Source organism: Aegilops tauschii, chromosome 5, assembly GCF_002575655.3.
Source record: "Aegilops tauschii subsp. strangulata cultivar AL8/78 chromosome 5, Aet v6.0, whole genome shotgun sequence".
Taxonomy (NCBI): domain Eukaryota; kingdom Viridiplantae; phylum Streptophyta; class Magnoliopsida; order Poales; family Poaceae; genus Aegilops; species Aegilops tauschii.
The window spans coordinates 314,993,762-315,019,588 of record NC_053039.3 but is presented as its reverse complement, the minus strand read 5'-3'; positions in this window follow the sequence as shown (position 1 = coordinate 315,019,588).

Genomic DNA, 25,827 nt, shown 5'->3' with positions numbered 1-25,827 from the left:
ATACTAATCATTCATGAATTGCGTGTGTGACCAATATTGTGATTCTCAAGCTTCAAAAGATTTCACTTTCTAAACAAAATGTGAAGCTACTACTAGGCATAATATGAACATATCATTTCAACTTCATGATATTCAATTCATTCAACAATTTACTCATAGTATATAAGTGAAGCACAAGAGTAAAAGACAAACTACTCCAAAAAGATATGTGAAGATCAAGCGAGTAGTTAAGTAAATGGGTAGCTAATTGAGGACTCTCTCTTATTTAAAACTTTCAGATCTAAGTATTTTATTAAAACAGCAAGCTAAACAAAACAAAATGACATGCCAAGAATAGCGCAACTCATGTGAAGAAGCAAAAACTTAGGCTCAACCAATACTAACCGATAATAGTTGAAGAAGAAGGGTGGGATGCCTACCGGGGCATGCCCAAGCTTAGATGCTTGAGAGCTGTTGAAATATTAATATGGGATGCCTTGGGCATCCCCAATCTTGAGATTTTGTGTCTCCTTAATTCTTTTTATATCACGGTTTCTCTAAATCTTAAAAACTTCATCCATACAAAACTCAACAAGAACTCGTGAGATAAGTTAGTATAAATCAATGCAAAACCTTATCATCCTCTACTGTAGAAAATCACTAAAAATATTATTTAACAATGCATAATAATTGCCTCTGCATATTTAATACTCCGATGCTCAAATAGAATCATTAAACAAGCAAACATATGTAAACAATGCAATCATAACAACAATCTGTCTAAACAGTACAATCTGTAAAGAATGCAAAAATATTCATACTTCTGTAACTCGAAAATTTCTGAAAATTTACCACACTATAGAAATTTTATCATATCTTATTGAGCAAAAAAAATCAACATTTTATCAAATTCTGACTTTTCTCGGTAATTTTTGCAACAGCGATAAACTTTCTATTTTGAAACAGCAACTCAAAGACTTGCAAAATAAGCATGGTAAAGGCTATCCTTGACATTTTTATTGAAATAAAAGATACAAAACATCATTCTAAATAACAGCAAGCGAATCCTAGCAAAATAAAATGACTCTCCAAGCAAAACACATATCATGTGACGAATGAAAATATAGCTCAAAGTAAGGTTACCGATAATGTTGGAGACGAAAGAGGGGATGCCTTCCGGGGCATCCCCAAGCTTAGTTTCTTGGATCTTCCTTGAATGTTACCTTGGGGTGCCTTGGGAATCCCCAAGCTTAGAGTTTTTTCACTCCTTATTCTCCTCATATCGATATCTCACTCAAAAATTGAAAGCTTCAATCACACAAAACTTAACGGAACTTCGTGAGATAGGTTAGTATGATAAAGAGCAAACCATTCACTTTTGGTACAGTCAAAGACAAGATTCATAATTGTTCTCACACAATGCCCACTATACCATATCATTTCCACAATTTATATTGAGCAATATAAGCCATAGAAACTAGAAAACAAGCAAACTATGCATTGAAAACAGAATCTGTCAAAAACAGAACAATCTGTAATGATCTGGACAACTACCATACTTCTACTACTCCAAGAATTCCAAAAATTAGGAAAAGTTAGACAGTTTGCATATCAATCTTCTGTAAAAAATGAAGAATTTTATCACGTTCCAGTGAATTTAAACAATTATCTTACTGGAAGCAAAAGTTTCTGTTTTTGCACAAAATCAAGTCAACTATCATCCACACTATCCCAACGGCTTTACTTGGCACTTTATTGAAATAAAAGCCGTAAAACATGATTACTACAGTAGCTAAATTAAGTGAACACACAAAAATAGTAGGGGTAAATGTTGGGTTGTCTCCCAACAAGCGCTTTTATTTAATGCCTTTTTAGCTAGGCATGATGATTTCAATGATGCTCGCATAAAAGATAAGAATTGAAACATAAGCACATGACTAGCACATTTAAGTCTAACCCACTTCCTATGCATAGGGATTTTGTGAGCAAACAAATTATGGGAGCAAGAATCAACTAGCATAGGAAGGCAAAACAAGCAAAACTTTAAGATTTTCAACACATAGAGAGGAAATTTGGTACTATTGAGATATGTAAAAGCATATCTTCCTCTCTCATAATAATTTTCAGTGGCACCGTGAATGAATTCAACAATATAACTATCACATAAAACATTATTTTCATGATCCATAAGCATAGAAATTTTATTACTCTCCACATAAGCAAATTTATTGTCATGAGTAGTAGTGGGAGTAGACTCAACAAAATAACTATCATGGGTTTGAAAATTAAAATCATGATGACAAGTTTCATGGTTATCATTATTCTTTATAGCATACATGTCATCACCATAATTATCATAGATAGAAACTTTGTTGTCATAATCAATTGAGACCTCTTCCGAAATAGTGGATTCATCATTAAATAAAGTCATGACCTCTCCAAATCCACTTTCATCAATATAATCATCATAAATAGGAGGCATGCAATCATCATAATAAATTTTCTCATCAAAACTTGGGGGGCTAAAAATATAATCTTCATCAAATATAGCATCCCCAAGCTTATGGCTTTGCATATCGTTAATATCATGGATATTCAAAGAGTTCATACCAACAATATTGCAATCATGCTCATCATTCAAAGATTTTTTTTTCTATCAAACATTTTATAGAATTCTTCTTCTAACAATTGAGCATAATTTTTCTTTCCATCATTTTCAAGAAAGACATGATAAAGACAAATAATATGAGGCCACCTCAATTCCATACTTTTTTGTAGTTTTCTTTTACGAACCAAACTAGTGATAAAATCTATACCTAATATTAAAGGATAGAGGCTTTCATAGTTCTCCATACACCATCCCTTTATATCCGTTGGTTTTATATTAATGATAGAGATTGACGGCCGAGATTGAAATCCTTTTGGTTCATCCGCTGTTTCCTTTGGAATAGACTTAGAAAAAACACGTCTGCTATAAAAGAAACTGCACGCAGCAGGAGTCGAACTAGGATGGCAAGTAATGCGAACGCAACGCACAAGCCAACTCACCTAGGAAATGCTTTTGAGAAAATTTAGGTAGTCCAGACGCCCCAGTTTGGTCTGCCATAATTTAACTTTTTTAGGCAAAGATAAATTTAACTGGGCTAACCTCCAGACGCCCCAGTTTGGTCTGCTATAATTTAACTTTTTTAGGCAAAGATAAAATTTAACTGGGTTGACCTCCAGATGCCCCAGTTTGGTCTGGCCCACGTATAATCTGCTGGTTTTTTTCTTTTTGTTTCTTTTGCTTTCCGTATTTCCTTATTTCTTTTCTATTTTTCTATAATTTTTGTGTATTTTATAAATTCATTGCGTGTTTATAGATGAAAATATTCATTGTATTTAAGGAATTTCTCATTCTATATTAAGAAAATGTTCATCATCTTTCATCAAATGTTCATTTTGTATTTTAAAATTATTTTCCATATATCACTAAAATGTTCAATATGTATTAGAATATTGTTCAGTGTATATCACAAAAATGTTCAGTGTGTATTTAAATATTTTTCAGTGTATATCACAAAAATGGTGTGTATTTTAGAATTGTTCAGGGAATATTACAAAATTGTTCAATATATACATGTAAAAATTGTACATCGTATATAAAAAATTCAATAAATATTTATTATTTCAAAAGTTTCTTCATGTATTTCCGAATTTTGATCACTTTTTCAAAAATTGTCCATGTTTTAAAAGTTTGTTCGAATTCAAAATGTGTTCACAATTTTCATGATTTTTTTCATATTTTTCCAAAGAAATGTTGACAAATTTAGATAACGATTGCCGATGTACTTGGTACATTACATTTAGTGCTGTGCTTTGCCACAATCAGTCAGTTTCTCTACTGGTTAGCAACACATCTATCCATTGGGTTGTCGCGAGTTCGACTGCCACACATGCCATTATATTTTTTTGTGACATTTATACATTCGTTCAAAGTTTGGGAATGGACCGGCTCGTTTGCGCGCCCGCTTCAGCGAAGCTCGCCTATTGGATGCACACGGGCCTCCAATAGGAGCTCTCTATGGAAAGTTAGCGTACTAATCCCTTTGCTCGCTAATCAATTAGGCCTTAACCCGTTTCTTCTATGGGACAAAAAATTACGTACGCAGGTGCTCATGTTTCATCTGTCGTCCACCGTCCCATCTGAGCCGTCGTGTGCCCGCAAAAATTAACCGAGTCATCAAAACGGATTGGTAACGGATGCATGCAAAACGTATTAGTAACGGATGCTATCGAAACTTACGTCCTCCATGTCTGGCTTGGACCGGAATAATCAACCGATTAGGCTAGCTATTATGTTAAATATATACCCGTGACCTCAATCCAATCGTCCCCTAACCACCGCCTCTGCCCACGTGCTACAGGCGTTTCAGGCCGATGATGCCATCGCCTCCTCCATGTACGCCTCGGGCCTCAATCGCATATCAAAGCTATGGGCGCGACATCCAGATTGTCACCGAGCTGTTTGAGGTGGCCATTGAGGTGTTCGACATGGGACTGCACACCGGTCTCTCCCATCATGAAAGCACACGATTACTTGGTGTGACTGTGTGAGCATCACGCTGGACTAGATGGCCTTACGCGTATGTACACCATGGACCGGGTTCTCCAACCATGACACCGGTCTCTGCCATTGCGAATACACGCAGCTATATGATGCCACACGCACACACGGCGTGGGCGTGATGCGGTACTGTACATGTATGTGGCGGGACGACACGTCGGGCAGCATGCCGGCCTCGACCTCAGACGTGATAGATGTGCATGGTAAGGCCCATAATCACAATAGTGCTGGTGGTCTTGGCGATTGATCCTTTGCCCCGCCATCTATAATTTAAACATGAATGCTTGCACAGCTAGCTATAACTTCTAATCACCAAGTATGTCTTCTCCAATTGGGACAATTGCATTTTTACCCCTAGTTGGTTCCTACCCACGGGTTTTGCCCTTACCTTTCAAGCTTGCTCAGTTTTGCCCTTACTTTTTCCGTCGCGGTCCCTCGAATGCCCTTTGACCATTTGACCAAAACTTTTAAAATTCATAACTAATTCATATGAACTCAGAAAAATGCAAATAAGATATCAAAATGTTCAGATAAACATTACCTTTATGTGCATATCATTTGCATTCAGGACAAAAGCACCCTTTAAACTACCTGAGGTAATTAATGTTATTAACATTATTAAAAATAAAAAGGTATAAACAATATATTTTTTCATGAATAAAAATTACATGCAAATGTAGGTGATGTTTTCGGAACATCTTGATATCTTATTTGCATTTTTGTGAGTTCGTATCAACTTGTTATGAAGTTTCCAAATAATGGTCAAAGTCGTTAGAACATTCTTAACAAGATGATACGAACTCAGAAAAATGCAAATAAGATATCTGGATGTTTAGAAAACATCACCTACATTTGCATGTAATTTTTATTCATGAAAAAATATTGTTTATACCTTTTTATTTTTAATAATGTTAATAACATTAATTACCTCAGGTACTTTAAAGGGTGTTTTTGTCCTGAATGCAAATGATATACACATAAAGGTAATGTTTATCTGAACATTTTGATGTCTTATTTTCATTTTTCTGAGTTCATATGAATTAGTTATGAATTTTAAAAGTTTTGGTCAAACGGTCAAAGGGCATTCGAGGGACCACGACGGAAAAAGTAAGGGCAAAACTGAGCAAGCTCGAAAAGTAAGGGCAAAACCCGTGGGTAGGAACCAACTAGGGGTAAAAATGCAATTGTCCCTCTCCAATTAGTTTTCTCCTTCTCCACCCTGAGCTCCTTTTCTAATTTTAGCTGAAACTTCTTAATCGAAGACAGTAGATCCTAATGAGATCTCATATATAGAAACATCCATGATATTAATATTTTTTATTTGAGACATTAGGGACAAGCGCAAGTATAAAAAAGCACCTCTAATTGTTTGCACACAAATGACGGTTGCACCATGAGGTTGGTGACAGACGAGCACATGATATTTTGTTATCCCGTTGCAACGCATGGGCATATTTGCTAGTAAGAAACTAAAAGATTTAATTGCAAGATCTAAAGATATACCTTCAAGAAGTCACCTCCCCGGCAACGGCGCCAAAAAAATATTGATGTCTACTACACAACTTGTCGGGGATATACCCCGCGATATGACCCGGCCGGACTTGGTGACTCACTGGTGACCCGCCCTTACTTGGCGACTCACTAACCCGTCGGGATCTCTCCACTCACTGATGACCCGGCCGAGCCAGGTGATTCATTGGTGACCCGACCGGCGGGTTAGAGGAGCAACAATACCTGGAGGCCCAGAAGGCTCAACGCCCAGAAGGTCGGCTCATGTTATGGTGGCCGGCTTAAGAGGAAAGGCATAAGGAGTATTCCCTTACAAAAGAAGCAAGGCTAGGACTCCACTTGTAATAGAGTAATCCTAATACTACTAGGACTAGTCATGAAAACTCGCCTCTCGAACTTATATAAGGAGGGGCAAGGCACCCCAAGAGGGACAAGTTGGGCAAGTCTAGAAAGACAAACAAGTCAATAGCTCTCGATAGAGCACCCTTGTAATCATGATCACTAACATCAATATCAATGAAGCAGGAGTAGGCCTTTACCTCCACCGTGAGGGGACGAACCTGGGTAAAAAATCTCGCGTCTCTCGTCCCACTCAACCCATCTGAAGCTACCACATAGATGCGTTGGCCTCACGGCCAAGTCCTCATGCTAAGGACATCTGTCGTGACAAATCCAGGACAGTTGGCGCCCACAGTGGGGACTGCGCACAATGGTGTTGAGTTCTTGGAGGGCGCTTTCCCAGGGATCGAGAAGTTCCGCCCGACTCATTAGAAAGTTCCGCCCGGCTCATCGGAAAGTTCCGGTCGGCTCGTCGAAAAGCTTCGTCCGGCTCGTCAAAAGGTTCCACCGGCTCGTCGGAAAGTTCTGGCCAGCTCATTGAAAAGTTCCGACCGCCTCGACGAAAGGTTCTGTCTGAATCGCCAAAGAGTTCCGACCGCTTGGACGAAAAGTTTTGTCCGAATCGCCAAAGAGTTCCGACTTCCAAATAAAGGGGGGTCAAACACGACCCGGAGGATCTCATCCCGAGCCGCCTTGCTCCGGCCCTGCTGCAATCGCGCTTCAAAGCCGCCGCCTCGCCGTCATCACTTTAACCTCGGGCTGAGTCACCCCGCTCACCTTATTTCGAGCCGCCGCGCGTTACCTATGAGCCGCCTCTACTTCAACATTCGGGTCTACCATTGGGGCGTCCGGGGTCTCACTTTGAGCCGTTTTCATCGCTATGAACCGCCGTTTCCGCCGAGGCCTTGAGAGATTGATTAATTTTTTGTTGAAATTACTGGAGGTTATCCGCATTTGCTATATATGAGCATCTATCGTTCGGACAAGTTAGTTGAATTCTATCCAGTCAATTTTTGTTGATATGATTTTATTCTTTAAGGAACAAGTACTCTGGCTTGTGATATTTTTTATGTAGGATAATTGTTCACTGCAAGAGCGATGATCGTGGATAGATAGCTCGCGTCAAAATTATCAGGCGCTAGCATCTGACTATGCCATAATGCTCAATGAATGTATGTGCAAGCCGCGGCCTCTGTGGCCCAATTTACATCAACACAATGCGATTGACTCGCCCGTCCGCGTGGTTTATCACACCTGTGATTGACTCGCCCATCTGCACCGGCTTACAATGCCACGGTCGGCTCATCTGTCCGTGCCTGCGGTCGACTCGCCCGTGTCTGTGTTGTCTCTGATGATGAATCGTCTTTACCGTCCGCTTCCGCGGTCTGGTCCACATGAGCACACTGGAGCTGCACCTGTCTGCACGAGTTGTTTAAGTGAGCGCATGCAAGTCGCTGCTCTTGCAGCCCGGTTTCTTCCAACAACCCTGGAGCAAATCATAATATGTTATCAGCATCCGCCTGCACCGGATGATTCAATGGATAGGCGCGCAAAGTCGCCACCACTATGGTGTGTTTAAATTCAACAACCAGCTAGCTCTACGTCCACTGAAACTTATGAAAAAGAAATGTTATTCTATCGATATCTTCAAGAGTTCCCTAACCCCCTGACTGAGAGTGCTATGATGGGCTATTGAAGTTCGTCCCTGCTGGGATGAACCGCTGGCCAGATTACTGACACAAATCATATGGGGTCATTTATAACCCGCCACGGTCGACCTCAAGTTTCCGTGGATTCACATCGTGTTATCAACGCCAATGATATACAATGGGTGTTGCGAAAATCATTAACTCGCCACCTTGCTTCCAGCTTCAAAATATGACAGTGTTCCGCTGTTCAGCTATATGCCGGTTTATATCACGACCAAGTATGAAGAATCTCAAGCCAACTCCTCGAGTCGTCTTGAGACTCGAGGGCTACGATGACATGACTTAATAAATATTGTGAGATTCAAGAACTCCGGGTCATTGGAGGGAAAGATAACCCGGTCCTGGAGGCTACTGCCATATTGATGAAAATTTAAGGGCAGTTAGAAAATTTCCGGCTTAAAAAGAAGGATTCTGGTTCAAAATCCGGCTCAAGGGAAATATCTCTCACACAAAGTTCTGAGTTCTTAATATCCGGTTTGACATCTAGTTCAAAAGGAATTCATCTCTCGCAAGTTTGAGTTCTCAGAAAAATTAAAGGTTGCCAAAGAGAACTTGCTGCAGAGCGCAGTTCAAACATGGGCATCCTGCCTTATGGGCTTATCCTATTATGGTCACTTGGGGGCTTCCTGTTCACTGAGCATAACTGTGATTACCCTCTTGATCCGGCTTACATGCCTTGTTACAAATTACTAGGGGGCTTCCTGCTCATTGAGCATAGTTATGACTACCCTCTTGATCCGGCTTGCACGCTTTGTTACAAATTACTTGGGGGCTTCCTGCTCATTGAGTATAGCTGTGACTACCCTCTTGATCCTGCTTGCACGCCTTGTTACAAATAACATGGGGGCTTCCTGCTAACTGAGCATAGCTATGACTACCCTATTGATACGGCTTATACACCTTGTTGTAAAACACTTGGGGGCTTATTGCCCAAGGTTACCAAAGAGAACTTGTTGCAATGCATAGTTCAAACATAGGTATCCTGCCTTGAGGGCTCATTATATATCACTTGGGGGCATCCTGTTCAATAAACATAGCTTTATTTACCCTTTGATCGGCTTGGACGCCAGGTGTATTCACCAAAAATCTGGGTTATCCTACCTTTGTATGTCTGCCACTCTGCCCAGGTAATCCTGGAATGACCCGCCGTACTCTTAACAGTCAATCTTATACAGACCCTGAACTTGTCAAAGTTAAAACAACGATTGGTCATGTGAGGCCCGGTTTACAGGTTTGAATAAAGGATTAACTCAGTGGTTGTGCGGCCCTTGAACATCACTTGATATTGAGGCTTGGCGGCCTATGAAGGCCTGGTTTTTTCTGCTTTGTTATTTTTTATGAACATTGTTTTAGTTCATACTCTTGTACCATATTGACATATAGTTTAAAATTGATTCAGGCCATGTAGCCTTAATCCATATGACTCATATTTGAGCATATTTGGGGTTTTGATAACCCGGTCTGCCTTTGGACGATAAATCGCCAGTATACTTTGATTGTGCACTTGGAGTTATGCGCTCTAAGTTTCTGGGCTATTACCCTTACTGCATATGGTGCTGTAAGCCGGCAGTTTGAACTGATTTCACAGGCCATGTAGCCTTGATTATCTGACTCGTCATTGAGCATCTTTGGGTTTGATAACCCGCCCTGATAGCGGACGCTAAGTCGCCAGGATATCTTTGCCTTGAGCAATCAAAATCATGATATTGCATGCCTACGGGTCAATACCCACGATGAATTATAATTATTGAGATATCACCATGATGTCAATCTCCAGGTATGTTTTCCAATAATGGTATGAATATTTGGGGTTTGGTAACCCGCCCTGGCTATGGACTTAAGTCGCCAGCATATTTTGGATTGCGCAATTGGAATCATGCGCTTATAAAATTTTGGGTTGTCACCCTCACTGGATATGGTTGTGTAAGCCAGTAGTATAAGACAATTTTACAGGTATGTTCTTGATTGTTATATGAATATATGAGGTTTGATAACCCGCCCTGGCTTTTGACTTTAAGTCGCCAGTATATGTTGGCTTCGATGGCCTTAATTCTAGTCTTTTCCATAATTGCATAAGACTATATTATGTTTGGGTTATTACCCGCCCTGGCTTTTGACGTTAAGTCGCCAGGGCATATGTTGTTCATACTTTGTGTAGGACATGCAGAGTTTTACACATAAGTATACTGCTATTGCTCATATGAACCATTGCGTTTAAGCCCATCATCTGGCCATCTGAAGATATTGTCGGGTTATCCAGCTCCAGGTTATATTTCTCCATATTGAGTTTATTGAGGCTATAAGACGCCAAAGTGATCTTTTCAAAAACTAGACATGACTATGAGCCGCCATGGATGGGGTTATCAATTCCTGATTTTTTACAAGCTATAAGCCGCTGGGTTATAAAAATCCCAGATTGCAATGAATGCGCATTAAGTCGCCAGGCCAAGAGCCACCGGGTATTTAACTCCGGATTTACTTATCAACAGATAAGGTATTCAAATCTTTAATAGCCAGACTGGGCTGGATTTTCATGATGGTATTGAATGATTGTGGTTTTCATATCGGATTATATTATTCAAACCTTTAATAGCCAACATGGCTGGATTTTTATTATGGTTATCAATAACCAGTATTATGATTGAGGTTTTCAAAAAGCCACTTCAGAGCAATGGCTATTATTTCTTCATCCAAGAGTACCGGTTCACAACAGAGAGCATGTTTCAATATTGATATGTAAAGACTTTCAGCAACATCATCCGGACAATGGATATGGTTTTATTTAGTCCCGGGTCGCTGCAGGCACACGATCCGGCACTTGGGGGCTACATTATTCAATCATGATTATATCAAATATGGAAGTCCCATGTCGCTGCAAGCATGCACCATGACACTTGGGGGCTAATGCAAGGTCATTTTTAACTCACCTTATTGAAGACCCGACTCATCACATTGTAATAAGCGGCCCTTGGGGGCTACTAATTGTTCCTGTCAAAGGTAACCCGAAACTTGGGAGCTACATCATTTGGTGTTATTTTTTGAAGTACACATAAAGTCCCAGCTCAGTATTATCTTACTGAGCCGGCCCTTGGGGGCTACACGTTGCTGCTCAAATCTACATGATCATGTCTACAAAGTCCCTGCTCGTTATTGCATAATGATCCGACACTTGGGGGCTACACATGTGAAATACAACATATTCAGTTTATGACTGGTGGCTTAGATGAACAAATTGGATTTCTCCAAAGTTGCAACATTTTAAAGCAAGTCTTAAGCTATCACTATGCTCCCCTCTTAAGACTTGGGGGCTACATGTGATATGCATATAAGGGAGGTACACTTTCAAGCTTGGTGTTAGCAACAATTATGACCCAGTGCCATCAATATTTACAAACCGGCAATTTTGGCAATCATAAATCGGCAAGATCTACAAGCCGGCTGAATATCAGTTGAATATTTCAAGACCAATATTTTTGTCAACTCAGAGCATTGAAGGCCGACTCAAATGGATTCTTTTTTACAATATTTCTTCTACAAGCAAATTATCTATGAAGCTGGCTTATTGACCCGGACTTTTCAAAAGAAGTGCCCAGATTTTTTGCATTGGCAAAGTTTTGAACATATCTGCTAAAGGATATTTGCTATGAGATCATGGACACGTATCAAGGAGGAAATGACAAGGACTTAAGGATGATCAGGTGCTGGCTCGGAATTTTTTTAACCCAGAGCACAACCTATCAAATTTTTTCTTATGTTTATTTTGCAGGATCAGTTTAACATGGATAAATCCAAATTAAACTGGGGGCTAATGTCCGGGATATACCCCGCGCTATGACCCGGCCGGACTTGGTGACTCACTAGTGACCCGCCCTGACTTGGCGACTCACTAAGTGACCCGCCCGGATCTCTCCACTCACTGATGACCCGGCCGAGCCAGGTGATTCATTGGTGACCCAGCCGGCGGGTCAGAGGAGCGACAAGACCCGAAGGCCCAGAAGGCCGGCTCATGTTATGGTGGCCGACTTAAGAGGAAATGCATAAGGAGTATTCCCTTACAAAGGAAGCAAGATTAGGACTCCACTTGTAATAGAGTAATCCTAATCCTACTAGGACTAGTCATGAAAACCTGCCCCTCCAACTTATATAAGGAGGGACGGGGCACCCCAAGAGGGACAAGTTGGGCAAGTCTAGAAAGACAGACAATTCAATAGCTCTCGAGGGAGCACCCTTGTAATCATGATCTTCATCATCAATATCAATGAAGCAGGAGTAGGCCTTTACCTCTGCCGTGAGGGGCCGAACGTAGGTAAAAAACCTCGCGTCTCTCGTCCCACTCAACCCCTCTCAAGCTACCACATAGATGCGTTGGCCTCACGAATAAGTCCTCATGCTAAAGACATCTGCCGTGACAAATCTATGACACAACTTGTTCTTGTAGACTCGTGTTGGGCCTCCAAGCGCAGAGTTTTGTAGGACAGTACCAAATTTCCATCAAGTGGATGACCTAAGGTTTATCAATCCGTGGGAGGAGTAGGATGAAGATGGTCTCTCTCAAACAACCCTGCAACCAAATAACAAAAAGTCTCTTGTGTCCCCAACAAACCAAATACAATGGTAAATTGTATATGTGCACTAGTTCGGCGAAGAGATGGTGATACAAGTGTAATATGGATAGTAGATATTGATTTTTGTAATAGTAACAATAAAAAACAGCAAGGTAGCAATTGATAAAACAGAGCACAAATGGTATTGCAATGCTTGAAAATGAGGCCTAGGATCCGTACTTTCGCTAGTGCAATCTCTCAACAATGCTAATCTAGTTGGGTCATATAACCACCCCTCACGTGCGATGAAGAATCACTCCAAAGTTCTTATCTAGCGGAGAACATAAGAAGAAATTGTTTGTAGCTATTCTTTCTGATCGATCAATTCAAGAGTTCGTACTAAAATAGCACAAAGTTATTCTTTCCGTTCGATCTATCAAAGAGTTCATACTAAAATAACACCATATGATACGCATCAACCAACTCTAATGGCACCTAGATACTACAATGTCACCACAAGTATCCATATACGATACGCATCAAACAATTTCATATTCATAATACTCGATCCAACACAAAGACCTCAAAGAGTGCCCCAAGATTTTTACCGGAGAAACAAAGACCAGAATGTGCATCAACCCCTATGCATAGATTACCCCAATGTCACCTCGGGAATCCATGAGTTGAGTGCCAAAACACATATCAAGTGAATCAATATGATACCCCATTGTCACCACGGGTATTCATAGCAAGATATACATCAAGTGCTCTCAAATCCATAAAAGTATTCAATCTGATAAAACCAAATCTCAAAGGAAAACTCAATTCATCACAACAAGATAGAGAGGGAGAAACATCATATGATCCAACTATATTAATAAAGCACGCGATACATCAAGATCGTGCCATCTCGAGAACACAAGAGAGAGAGAGAGATTAAACAAATAGCTACTGGTACAAACCCTCAGCCCCGAGGGTGGACTACTCCCTCCTCATCATGGTTGCCATAGGGATGATGAAAATGGCCACCGGTGATGATTCCCCCCTCCGATGGAGTGCCGAAACGGGGTCTAGATTGGTTTCTCGTGGCTACAGAGGCTTGCGGCAGCGGAACTTTTGATCTATCGACTCCCCTAGGGTTTTTGGAACATTTGGAAATTTATAGGGCGAAGAGGCGGCGCGGGAGGCCACCGAGGCGGGCACAACCCACCAGGGCGTGCATGGGCCCCCAGGCGCTCCCAGGTGGGTTGTGCCCCCCTCGGTGCCCCCCCTCTGGTACTTCTTTGGCCCAAGTTGTGTCTTCTGGTCCATAAACATTCTCCAAAAAATTTCACTGCGTTCGGACTCCGTTTGGTATTGATTTTCTGTGATGTAAAAAACAAGCAAAAAACAACAACTGGCACTGGGCACTTTGTCAATAGGTTAGTCCCCAAAATGATATAAAGTTTCTATAAAATGATTGTAAAACATCTAAGAATGATAATATAATAGCATGAATACTTCATAATTATAGATATGTTGGAGACGTATCAGGTAACTAAGGATAATTTTGACCGCTGTCCAATGATCTTACTCCTGGATCACTATTGTACCTCCTTGCCAAACTCATGGCAAGGTACACAACAGGTCTGGTACACAACATGGCATACTTTATAGAACCTATGGCTGAGACATAGGAAATGAGTTTCATTCTCTCTCTATCTTCTACCGTGGTCGGGCTTTGAGTCTTACTAAAGTCTATACCTTACAATACATGCTAGAACTCCTTCTTTGACTGGTCCATTTTGAAATCCTTCAAAATCTTGTCAAGGTATGTACTCATTGAAAATCTTATCAAGCGTCTTGATCTATCTCCATAGATCTTGATGCATAATATGTAAGCAGCTTCACCGAGGTCTTTAATTGAAAAATTCTTATTCAAGTATCCTTTTATGCTATCTAGAATTCTATATCATTTCCAATCAGCAATATGTCATCCACTCACTTTCTTGTAAATAGAGGCTTCACCATAAGTCTGTATAAAACCATATGCTTTGATCACCTCATCAAAGCGTATGTTCCAACTCTGAGATGCTTGCACCAGTCCATAGATGGATCGCTATAGCTTGCACACTTTGTTAGCACCTTTAGGATCGACAAAACCTTCTGGTTGCATCATATACAACTCTTCTTTAAGAAATTCATTAAGGAATGCAATTTTTACATCCATTTGCTAGATTTCATAATTACAAAATGCGGAAATTGCTAACATGATTTGGACAGACTTAAGCATCGCTACGGGTGAGAAAGTCTCATCGTAGTCAACTCCTTGAACTTGTCGAAAACCTTTTTGCGACAAGTCGAGCTTTATAGACAGTGATATTACCATCAGTGTCCGTCTTCCTCTTGAAGATCCATTTATTTTCAATGGCCCGCCGATCATTGGGAAAGTCCACCAAAGTCCATACTTTGTTCTCATACATGGATCCTATCTCAGATTCCATGGCCTCAAGCCATTTATCGGAATCTGGGCTCATCATAGCTTCTTCATAGTTCGTAGGTTCACCATGGTCTAATAACATGACTTCCATGACAGGATTACCGTACCACTCTGGTGCGGAACGTGCTCTGGTCGACCTATGAGGTCCAGTAGTAACTTGATCCGAAGTTTCATGATCATCATCATTAGCTTCCTCTCCAGTTGGTGTAGGTATCAGGGGAACGGTTTTCCCTGATGTGCTGCTTTCCAATTCGAGAGAAGGTACAGTTACCTCATCAAGTTCTACTTTCCTCCCACTCACTTCTTTTGAGAGAAACTCCTTCTCTAGAAAGGACTCATTCTTGGCAACAAAGATCTTGCCTTTGGATCTATGGTAGAAGGTGTACCCAATAGTTTCCTTAGGGTTTCCTACAAAGACACACTTCTCCGATTTAGGTTCGATCTTATCAGGCTGAAGCCTTTTGGCATAAGCGTTGCATCCCTAAAATTTAAGAAACGACAACTTAATTTTCTTGCCAAACCACAGTTCATATGGTGTCGTCTCAACGGATTTAGACGGTGCCCTATTTAACGTGAATGCAGCTGTCTCTAATGCATAACCCCAAAATGATAGTGGTAAATCAGTAAGAGATATCATAGAGTGCACCATATCTAATAAAGTACGGTTACGATGTTCGGACACACCATTACGCTGTGGTGTTCCAGGTGGCGCGAGTTGTGAAACAATTCCACATTGTTTTAAATGAAGGCCAAACTCGTAACTCAAATATTCACCTCCGTGATGAGATCGTAGAAACTTTATTTTCTTATTACGATGATTCTCTACTTCACTCTGAAATTCCTTGAACTTTTCAAATGTTTCAGATTTGTGTTTCATTAAGTAGATACACCCATACCTACTCAAATCGTTTGTAAAGGTTACAAAATAATGATACCCGCCGGGTGCTTCAACACTCATTGGACCGCATACATCGGGATGTATTATTTCCAATAAGTCATTAGCTCGCTCCATTGTTCCAAAGAACGGAGTCTTAGTCATCTTGTCCATGAGGCATGGTTCGCAAGTATCAAGGGATTCCAAAAGTCCATCTGTATGGAGTTTCTTCATGCGCTTTATACCAATAAGACCTAAACGGCAGTGCCACAAGTATGTTGCACTATCATTATCAACTTTGCATATTTTGGCATCAATATTATGAATATGTGTATCATTACGATCGAGATTCAATAAACCATTCACATTGGGTGTATGACCATAGAAGGTATTATTCATGTAAACAGAACAACAATTATTCTCTGACTTAAATGAATAACTGTATTGCACTAAAAATGATCTAATCACATTCATGCTCAACGCAAACACCAAATAACATTTATTTAGGTTCAACACAAATCACGAAGGTAGAGGGAGTGTGCGATGGTGATCGTATCAACCTTGGAATCACTTCCAACACACATCGTCACCTCGCCCTTAACTAGTCTTGGTTTATTCTGCAACTCTTGTTTCGAGTTACTAATTTTAGCAACTGAACCGGTATTAAATACCCAGGGGTTACTATGAACACTAGTAAGGTACACATAAATAACATGTATATGAAATATACCTTTGTTCACTTTGCCAACCTTCTTATCCGCCAACTATTTGTGGCAGTTCCACTTCCAGTGACCATTTCCTTTGTAGTAGAAGCACTCAGTTTCAGGTTTGGGTCCAGCTTTGGGCTTCTTCATGGGAGCGGCAACTTGCTTGCCATTCTTCTTGAAGTTCCCTTTCTTTCCCTTGCCCTTTTTCTTGAAACTAGTGGTCTTATTAACCATCAACACTTGATGCTCTTTCTTGATTTCTACCTCCGCTAATTTCAGCATTGCGAAGAGCTCGGAAATCATTTTAGTCATTCCTTGCATATTATAGTTCATCACGAAGCTCTGGTAGCTTGGTGATAGTTACTAGAGAACTCTGTCAATCACTATCTTATCTGGAAGATTAACTCCCACTTGATTCAACCGATTGTAGTACTCAGGCATTCTGAGCACATGCTCACTGGCTGAGTTATTCCCCTCCATCTTGTAGGCAAAGTACTTGTCAGAGGTCTCATACCTCTCAACATGGGCATTAGTCTTAAATACCAATTTCAGATCTTGGAACATCTCATATGTTCCATGGCGTTCAAAAACGTCTTTGGAGCCTTGATTATAAGTCGTGAAGCATGTCGCACTAAACTATCAAGTAGTCATCATATCGAGCTTGTCAAACATTCATAACGTCTGCATGAGCTCCTGCAACAGTCATGTCACCTAGCGGTGCATCAAGGACATAATTCTTCTGTGCAGCAATGAGGATAATCCTCAAATCACGGACCCAGTCCGCATTATTGCTACCATCATCTTTCAACTTAGGTTTCTCTAGGAACATATCAAAAATAGGGGAGCTATATCGTGAGCTATTGATCTACAACATAGATATGCAAAAACTATTAAGACTAAGTTCATGCTAAATTAAGTTCAATTAATCAAATTACTAATGAACCCTACTTAAATTAACATCCCTCAGTTTATCTAAGTGATACATGATCCAAATCAACTAACCCATGTCTGATCATCACGTGAGATGGGGTAGTCACCAATGGTGAACATCTCTATGTTGATCATATCTACTATATGACTCGCATTAGACCTTTCGGTCTCCAGTGTTCCGAGACCATGTCTGTACATGCTAGGCTCGTCAAATTTAACCCAAGTATTCTACATGTGCAAAACTGTCTTACACCCATTGTATGTGAACATAGAGTCTATCACACCTGATCAGCACGAGGTTATGTGTCATGGTTATGTGTGTGCTACCTCTTGAGCACTGCGTTAGCTTTACCTTGAAGAGGAAAGGGCGATGCAGCAAAGTAGCGTAAGTATTTCCCTCAGTTTTGAGAACCAATGTATCAATCCAGTAGGAGACTACACGCAAGTCTCCTCGTACCTACACAAACAAATAAGAACCTTGCAACCAACGCGATAAAGGGGTTGTCAATCCCTTCACGGCCACTTGCAAAAGTGAGATCTGATAGAGATAATAAGATAAATATTTTTGGTATTTTTTATGATATAGATTGAAAGTAAAGATTGCAAAATAAAATAGATCGGAAACTTATATGATGGAGAATAGACCCGGGGGCCATAGGTTTCACTAGTGGCTTCTCTCAAGATAGCATAAGTATTACGGTGGGTGAACAAATTACTGTCGAGCAATTGATAGAAAAGCGCATAGTTATGAGAATATCTGAGCATGATCATGTATATAGGCATCACGTCCGTGACAAGTAGACCGAAACGATTCTGCATCTACTACTATTACTCCACACATCGACCGCTATCCAGCATGCATCTAGAGTATTAAGTTCATAAGAACAGAGTAATGCATTAGGCAAGATGACATGATGTAGAGGGATAAACTCAAGTAATATGATATAAACCCCATATTTTTATCCTCGATGGCAACAATACAATGTGTGCCTTGCTGCCCCTGCTGTCACTGGGAAAGGACACCGCAAGATTGAACCCAAAGCTAAGCACTTCTCCCATTTCAAGAAAGATCAATCTAGTAGGCCAAACCAAACTGATAATTCAAAGAGACTTGCAAAGATAACAAATCATACATAAAAGAATTCAGAGGAGATTCAAATATTGTTCATAGATAATCTTGATCATAAACCCACAATTCATCGGATCTCGACAAACACACCGCAAAAAAATAACATCGAATAGATCTAAAAGAAGATCGAGGAGAACTTTGTATTGAGATCCAAAGAGAGATAAGAAGCCATCTAGCTAATAACTATGGACCCGAAGATCTGTGGTAAACTACTCACACATCATCGGAGAGGATATGGTGTTGATGTAGAAGCCCTCCGTGATCGATTCCCCCTCCGGTGAAGTGCCGGAAAAGGCCCCAAGATGGGATCTCACGGGTACAGAAGGTTGCGGCGGTGGAAATAGGGTTTCGTGGTGCTCTCGGATGTTTTTGGGGTATATGAGTATATATAGGCGAAAGAAGTCGGTCAGGGGAGCCACGAGAGGCCCACGAGGGTGGGGGGCGCGCCTACCCCCCTGGGCGCGCCTCCCTGCCTCGTGGCCGCCTCGTTGCTTCCTTGACAACCAATCCAAGTCTCATGGATTGCGTTTGTTCCAAAAAATAACCCTCCCGAAGGTTTCATTCCGTTTGGACTCCATTTGATATTCCTTTATTACCAAACACTGAAATAGGCAAAAAAAAAATAGCAATTTGCACTGGGCCTCCGGTTAGTAGGTTAGTCCCAAAAATAATATAAAAGTCCATAGTAAAGCCCATTAAACATCCAAAACAGATAATATAATTACATGGAACAATCAAAAATTATAGATACGTTGGAGACGTATCAACCATCCCCAAGCTTAATTCCTGCTCATCCTCGAGTAGGTAAATGATAAAAACAGAATTTTTGATGTGGAATGCTACCTAGCATTTTTTTAATGTATTTTTTATTGTGGCATGAATGTTCAGATCCGAAAGATTCAAGATAAAAGTGTAATATTGACATAAAAATAATAATACTTCAAGTACTAACAAAGCAATCATGTCTTCTCAAAATAACATGGCCAAAGAAAGTTATCCCTACAAAATCATATAGTCTGGCTATGCTCTATCTTCATCACACAAAATATTTAAATCATGTACAACCCCGATGACAAGCCAAGCAATTGTTTCATACTTTTGATGTTCTCAAACTTTTTCAATCTTCACGCAATACATGAGCGTGAGCCATGGACATAGCACTATATGTGGAATAGAAGGATGGTTGTGGAGAAGACAAAAAGGAGAAGATAGTCTCACATCAACTAGGCGTATCAATGGGCTATGGAGATGCCCATCAATAGATATCAATGTGAGTGAGTAGGGATTGCCATGCAACGGGTGCACTAGAGCTATAAGTGTATGAAAGCTCAACAAAATAAACTAAGTGGGTGTGCATCCAACTCGCTTGCTCATGAAGACCTAGGACATTTTGAGGAAGCCCATCATTGGAATATACAAGCGAAGTTCTATAATGTAAAATTCCCACTGGTATATGAAAGTGATAACATCAGAGACTCTCTATCATGAAGATCATGGTGCTACTTTGAAGCACAAAAGTGTGGTAAAAGGATAGTAACATTGTCCCTTCTCTCTTTTTCTCTCGTTTTTTTGGGCCTTCTCTCTTTTTTTCTTCCTTTTTATGGCCTTTTTTCTTTTTTCCTTTTTTTAGTCCGGAGTCTCATCCCAACTTGTGGGGGAATCATAGTCTCCATCATCCTTTCCTCACTTGGGACAATGCTCTAATAATGATGATCATCACACTTTTATTTACTTACAACTCAAGAATTACAACTCAATACTTAGAACAAAATATGACTCTATGTGAATGCCTCCGGCGGTGTACCGGGATATACAATGAATCAAGAGTGACATGTATGAAAGAATTATAAAGGTGGCTTTTCCACAAATATGATGTCAACTACATGATCATGCAAAGCAATATGACAATGATGAAGCGTGTCATAATAAACAGAACGGTGGTAAGTTGCATGGCAATATATCTCGGAATGGCTATGGAAATGCCATAATAGGTAGGTATGGTGGCTGTTTTGAGGAAGGTATATGGTGGGTGTATGATACCGGCGAAAGGTGCTTGGTATTAGAGAGGCTAGCAATGGTGGAAGGGTGAGAGTGCGTATAATCCATGGACTCAACATTAGTCATAAAGAACTCATATACTTATTGCAAAAATCTATTAGTTATCGAAACAAAGTACTACGCGCGTGCTCCTAGGGGGATATATTGGTAGGAAAAGACCATCGCTCGTCCCCGACCGCCACTCATAAGGAAGACAATCAATAAATAAATCATGCTCCGACTTCATCACATAACGGTTCACCATACGTGCATGCTACGGGAATCACAAACTTTAACACAAGTATTTCTCAAATCCACAACTACTCAACTAGCATGACTCTAATATCACCATCTTCATATCTCAAAACAATTATGAAGTATCAAACTTCTCATAGTATTCAATGCACTTTATATGATAGTTTTTATTATACCTATCTTGGATGTTCATCATATTAGGACTAAATTTTTTAACCAAAGCAAATTACCATGATGTTTTGTAGGACTCTCAAAATAATATAATTGAAGCATGAGAGATCAATAATTTCTATAAAATAAACCACCATCATGCTCTGATAGATATAAGTGAAGCACTAGAGCAAAATTATCTAGCTCAAAAGATATAAGTGAAGCACATAGAGTATTCTAATAAATTCCGATGCATGTGTGTCTCTCAAAAAGGTGTGTACAGCAAGGATCATTGTGCTAAACTAAAAAGCAAGGACTCAAATCATACAAGACGCTCCAAGAAAAACACATATCATGTGGTGAATAAAAATATAGCATCAAGTAAATTAACCGATGGACGAAGACGAAAGAGGGGATGCCTTCCGGGGCATCCCCAAGCTTAGGCTTTTGGTTGTCCTTGAATTTTACCTTGGGGTTCCTTGGGCATCCCCAAGCTTAGGCTATTGCCACTCCTTATTCCATAATCCATCAAATCTTTACCCAAAACTTGAAAACTTCACAACACAAAACTCAACAGAAAATATCATGAGCTCCGTTAGCGAAAGAAAAAAAACCACTTCAAGGTACTGTAATGAACTCATTATTTATTTATCTTGGTGTTAAACCTACTGTATTCCAACTTCTATATGGTTCATACCCCCCTATAATAGCCATAGATTCATCAAAATAAGCAAACAACACACGAAAAACAGAATCTGTCAAAAACATAACAGCCTATAGTAATATGTATCAAACACAAACTTCTGTAACTCAGAAAAATCTACCAGAATAGGACGACCTAGATAATTTGATTATTTATCTACTGCAATTGGAATCAGTATTTTATCACGTTCTGGTGATTTTTAACAATTGTTTTGGCGAGCAGAAAGTTTCTGACTTTTTCAGCAAGATCAAATAATTGTTATCCAAGAAGATCCTATAGGTTTAACTTGGCACAAACACTAATTAAAACATAAAACCAAATCTAAACAGAGGCTAGATGAAATATTTATTACTAAACAAAAACAAAAAGCAAGGAATAAAAATAAAATTGTGTTGCCTCCCAACAAGCGCTATCGTTTAACGCCCCTAGCTAGGCATAAAGACAAAAATAGATCTAGGTATTATCATCTTTGGTATGCAATCCGGAAGTGGCTCTCATAATAGATTCATAAGGTAATTTAATTTTCTTTCTAGGAAAGTGTTCCATTCCCTTCCTTAATGGAAATTGGAATCTAATATTCCCTTCCTTCATATCAATAATTGCACCAATCGTTCTAAGGAAAGGTCTACCAAGAATAATATGACATGTAGGATTGCAATCTATATCAAGAACAATAAAATCTACGGGCACATAATTCCTATTTTCAACAATAAGAACATCATTAATTCTTCCCATAGGCTTCTTAATGGTGGAATCCACAAGATGCAAGTTTAAAGAACAATCATCAAATTCACGGAAACCTAGCACATCACACAAAGTTTTTGGAATCATGGAAACACTAGCACCCAAATCACACAAAACCATAGCATTCATGATCTTTAATTTTAATTTTAATAGTAGGTTCCCATTCATCATAAAGTTTTCTAGGGATAGAAACTTCTAATTCAAGTTTTTCTTCATAAGATTGCATTAAAGCATCAATAATATGTTTGGTAAAAGCTTTATTTTGACTATAAGCATGAGGAGAATTTAACACGGATTGCAACAAGGAAATACAATCCATCAAAGATCAATTATCATAATTAAATTCCTTGAAATCCAAAATAGTGGGTTCATTGCTATCTAAAGTTTTGACCTCTTCAATCCCACTTTTACCAATTTTTGCATCAAGATCTAAAAACTCCGAATTATTGGGAAGCCTTTTAACTAAAGTTGACTCATCTCCAGTCCCGTCATTATCAAGATTCATATTGCAAAACAAAGATTTAATAGGAGACACATCAATCACTTTTAGATCTTCATCCCTATTATCATGAAAACTAGAAGAACACGCTTTTACAAAGCAATCTTTCTTAGCACGCATCCTAGCGGTTCTTTCCTTGCACTCATCAATAGAAATTCTCATAGATTTGAGAGACTCATTGATATCATGCTTAGGTGGAATAGATCTAAGTTTCAAAGAATCAACATCAAGAGAAATTCTATCCACGTTCGTAGCCAACTCATCAATCTTAGGCAATTTTTCTTCAAGCAAAGCATTGAAATTCTTTTGAGAAATCATAAATTCTTTAACACTAGTCTCAAAATCAGAGGGCATCTTATTAAAATTTCCATAAGAGTTGTTGTAGGAATTACCATAATTATTAGAGAAATTACTAGGAAACGGCCTAGGATTAAAGTTTCCTCTATAGGCGTTGTTACCAAAATTGTTCCTACCAACAAAATTCACATCTATAGATTCATTATTATTCTCAATCAAACCTGACAAAGGCATATCATTAGGATCAGAAGAAGCACTCTTATTAGCAAACAATTTCATAAGTTCATCCATCTTTCCACTCAAAACATTAATCTCTTCTATAGCATGAACCTTTTTACTAGTAGATCTTTCGGTGTGCCATTCAGAATAATTAACCATAATATTATCTAGGAGTTTAGTCGCTTCTCCTAAAGTGATTTCCATAAAAGTGCCTCCCGCGGCCGAATCTAAAAGATTTCTAGAAGCAAATTTCAATCCGGCATATTTTTTTGTATAATCATCCATAAATTCAAACCATGTGTAGGGCAATTACATATCATTAATTTCATCCTCTCCCAAGCTTGCGCAACATATTCATGATCAAGTTGCTTAAAATTCATAATATCGTTTCTAAGAGAGATGATCTTAGCGGGAGGAAAATACTTAGAGATAAAAGCATCTTTGCACTTATTCCAAGAATCAATACTATTTTTAGGCAAAGACAAAAACCAAGTTTTAGCATGATCTCTAAGCGAAAACAGAAATAGCTTCAATTTAACAATATCATTATCCACATCTTTCTTCTTTTGCATATCACACAAATTAACAAAGTTGTTTAGATGGGTAGCGACATCTTCACTAGAAAGGCCAGAGAATTGATCTTTCATAACAAGATTCAGCAAAGCAGCATAAATTTCACAAGATTCGGCATCGGTAATAGGAGCAATCAGAGTGCTAAGAAAATCATTGTTGTTGGTATTGGAAAAGTCACACAATTTAGTATTGTCTTGAGCCACCGTGACAAACAATCCAACACACAAGCACACAAGAAGTAAGCGAAAAAGAGGCGAATGCAAAAAGAGGGCGAATAAAACGGCACGGGTGAAGTGGGGGAGAGGAAGATGAGAGGCAAATGGCGAATAATGTAATGCGAGGGATAAGAGTTTGTGATGGGTACTTGGTGTGTCTTGACTTGTGCGTAGACTCCCCGGCAATGGCGCCAGAAATCCTTCTTGCTACCTCTTGAGCACTGCGTTGGTTTTCCCTTGAAGAGGAAAGGGTGATGCAGCAAAGTAGCGTAAGTATTTCCCTTAGTTTTGAGAACCAAGGTATCAATCCAGTAGGAGACTACACGCAAGTCGCCTCATACCTACACAAACAAATAATAACCTTGCAACCAACGCGATAATGGGGTTGTCAATCCCTTCACGGCCACTTGCAAAAGTGAGATCTGATAGAGATAATAAGATAAATATTTTTGGTATTTTTTATGATATAGATTGAAAGTAAAGATTGCAAAATAAAATAGATCGGAAACTTATATGATGGAGAATAGACCCGGGGGCCATAGGTTTCACTAGTGGCTTCTCTCAAAATAGCATAAGTATTACAGTGGGTGAACAAATTACTGTCGAGCAATTGATAGAAAAGTGCATAGTTATGAGAATATCTAGGCATGATCATGTATATAGGCATCACATCCGTGACAACTAGACCGAAACGATTCTGCATCTACTACTATTACTCCACACATCGACAGCTATCCAACATGCATCTGGAGTATTAAGTTCATAAGAACAGAGTAACGCATTAGGCAAGATGACATGATGTAGAGGGATAAACTCAAGCAATATGATATAAACCCCATCTTTTTATCCTCAATGGCAACAATACAATGCATGCCTTGCTGCCCCCGCTGTCACTAGGAAAGGACACCGCAAGATTGAACCCAAAGGTAAGCACTTCTCCCATTGCAAGAAAGATCAATCTAGTAGGCCAAACCAAACTGATAATTCGAAGAGACTTGCAAAGATAACAAATCATACATAAAAGAATTCAGAGGAGATTCAAATATTGTTCATAGATAATCTTGATCATAAACCCACAATTCATCGGATCTCGACAAACACGCCGCAAAAAGAATTACATCGAATAGATCTCCAAGAAGATCGAGGAGAACTATGTATTGAGATCCAAAGAGAGAGAGAAGAAGCCATCTAGCTAATAACTATGGACCCGAAGGTCTGTGGTAAACTACTCACACATCATCGGAGAGGCTATGGTGTTGATGTAGAAGCCCTCCATGATCGATTCCCCCTCCGGCGGAGCGCCGGAAAAGGCCTTAAGATGGGAACTCAC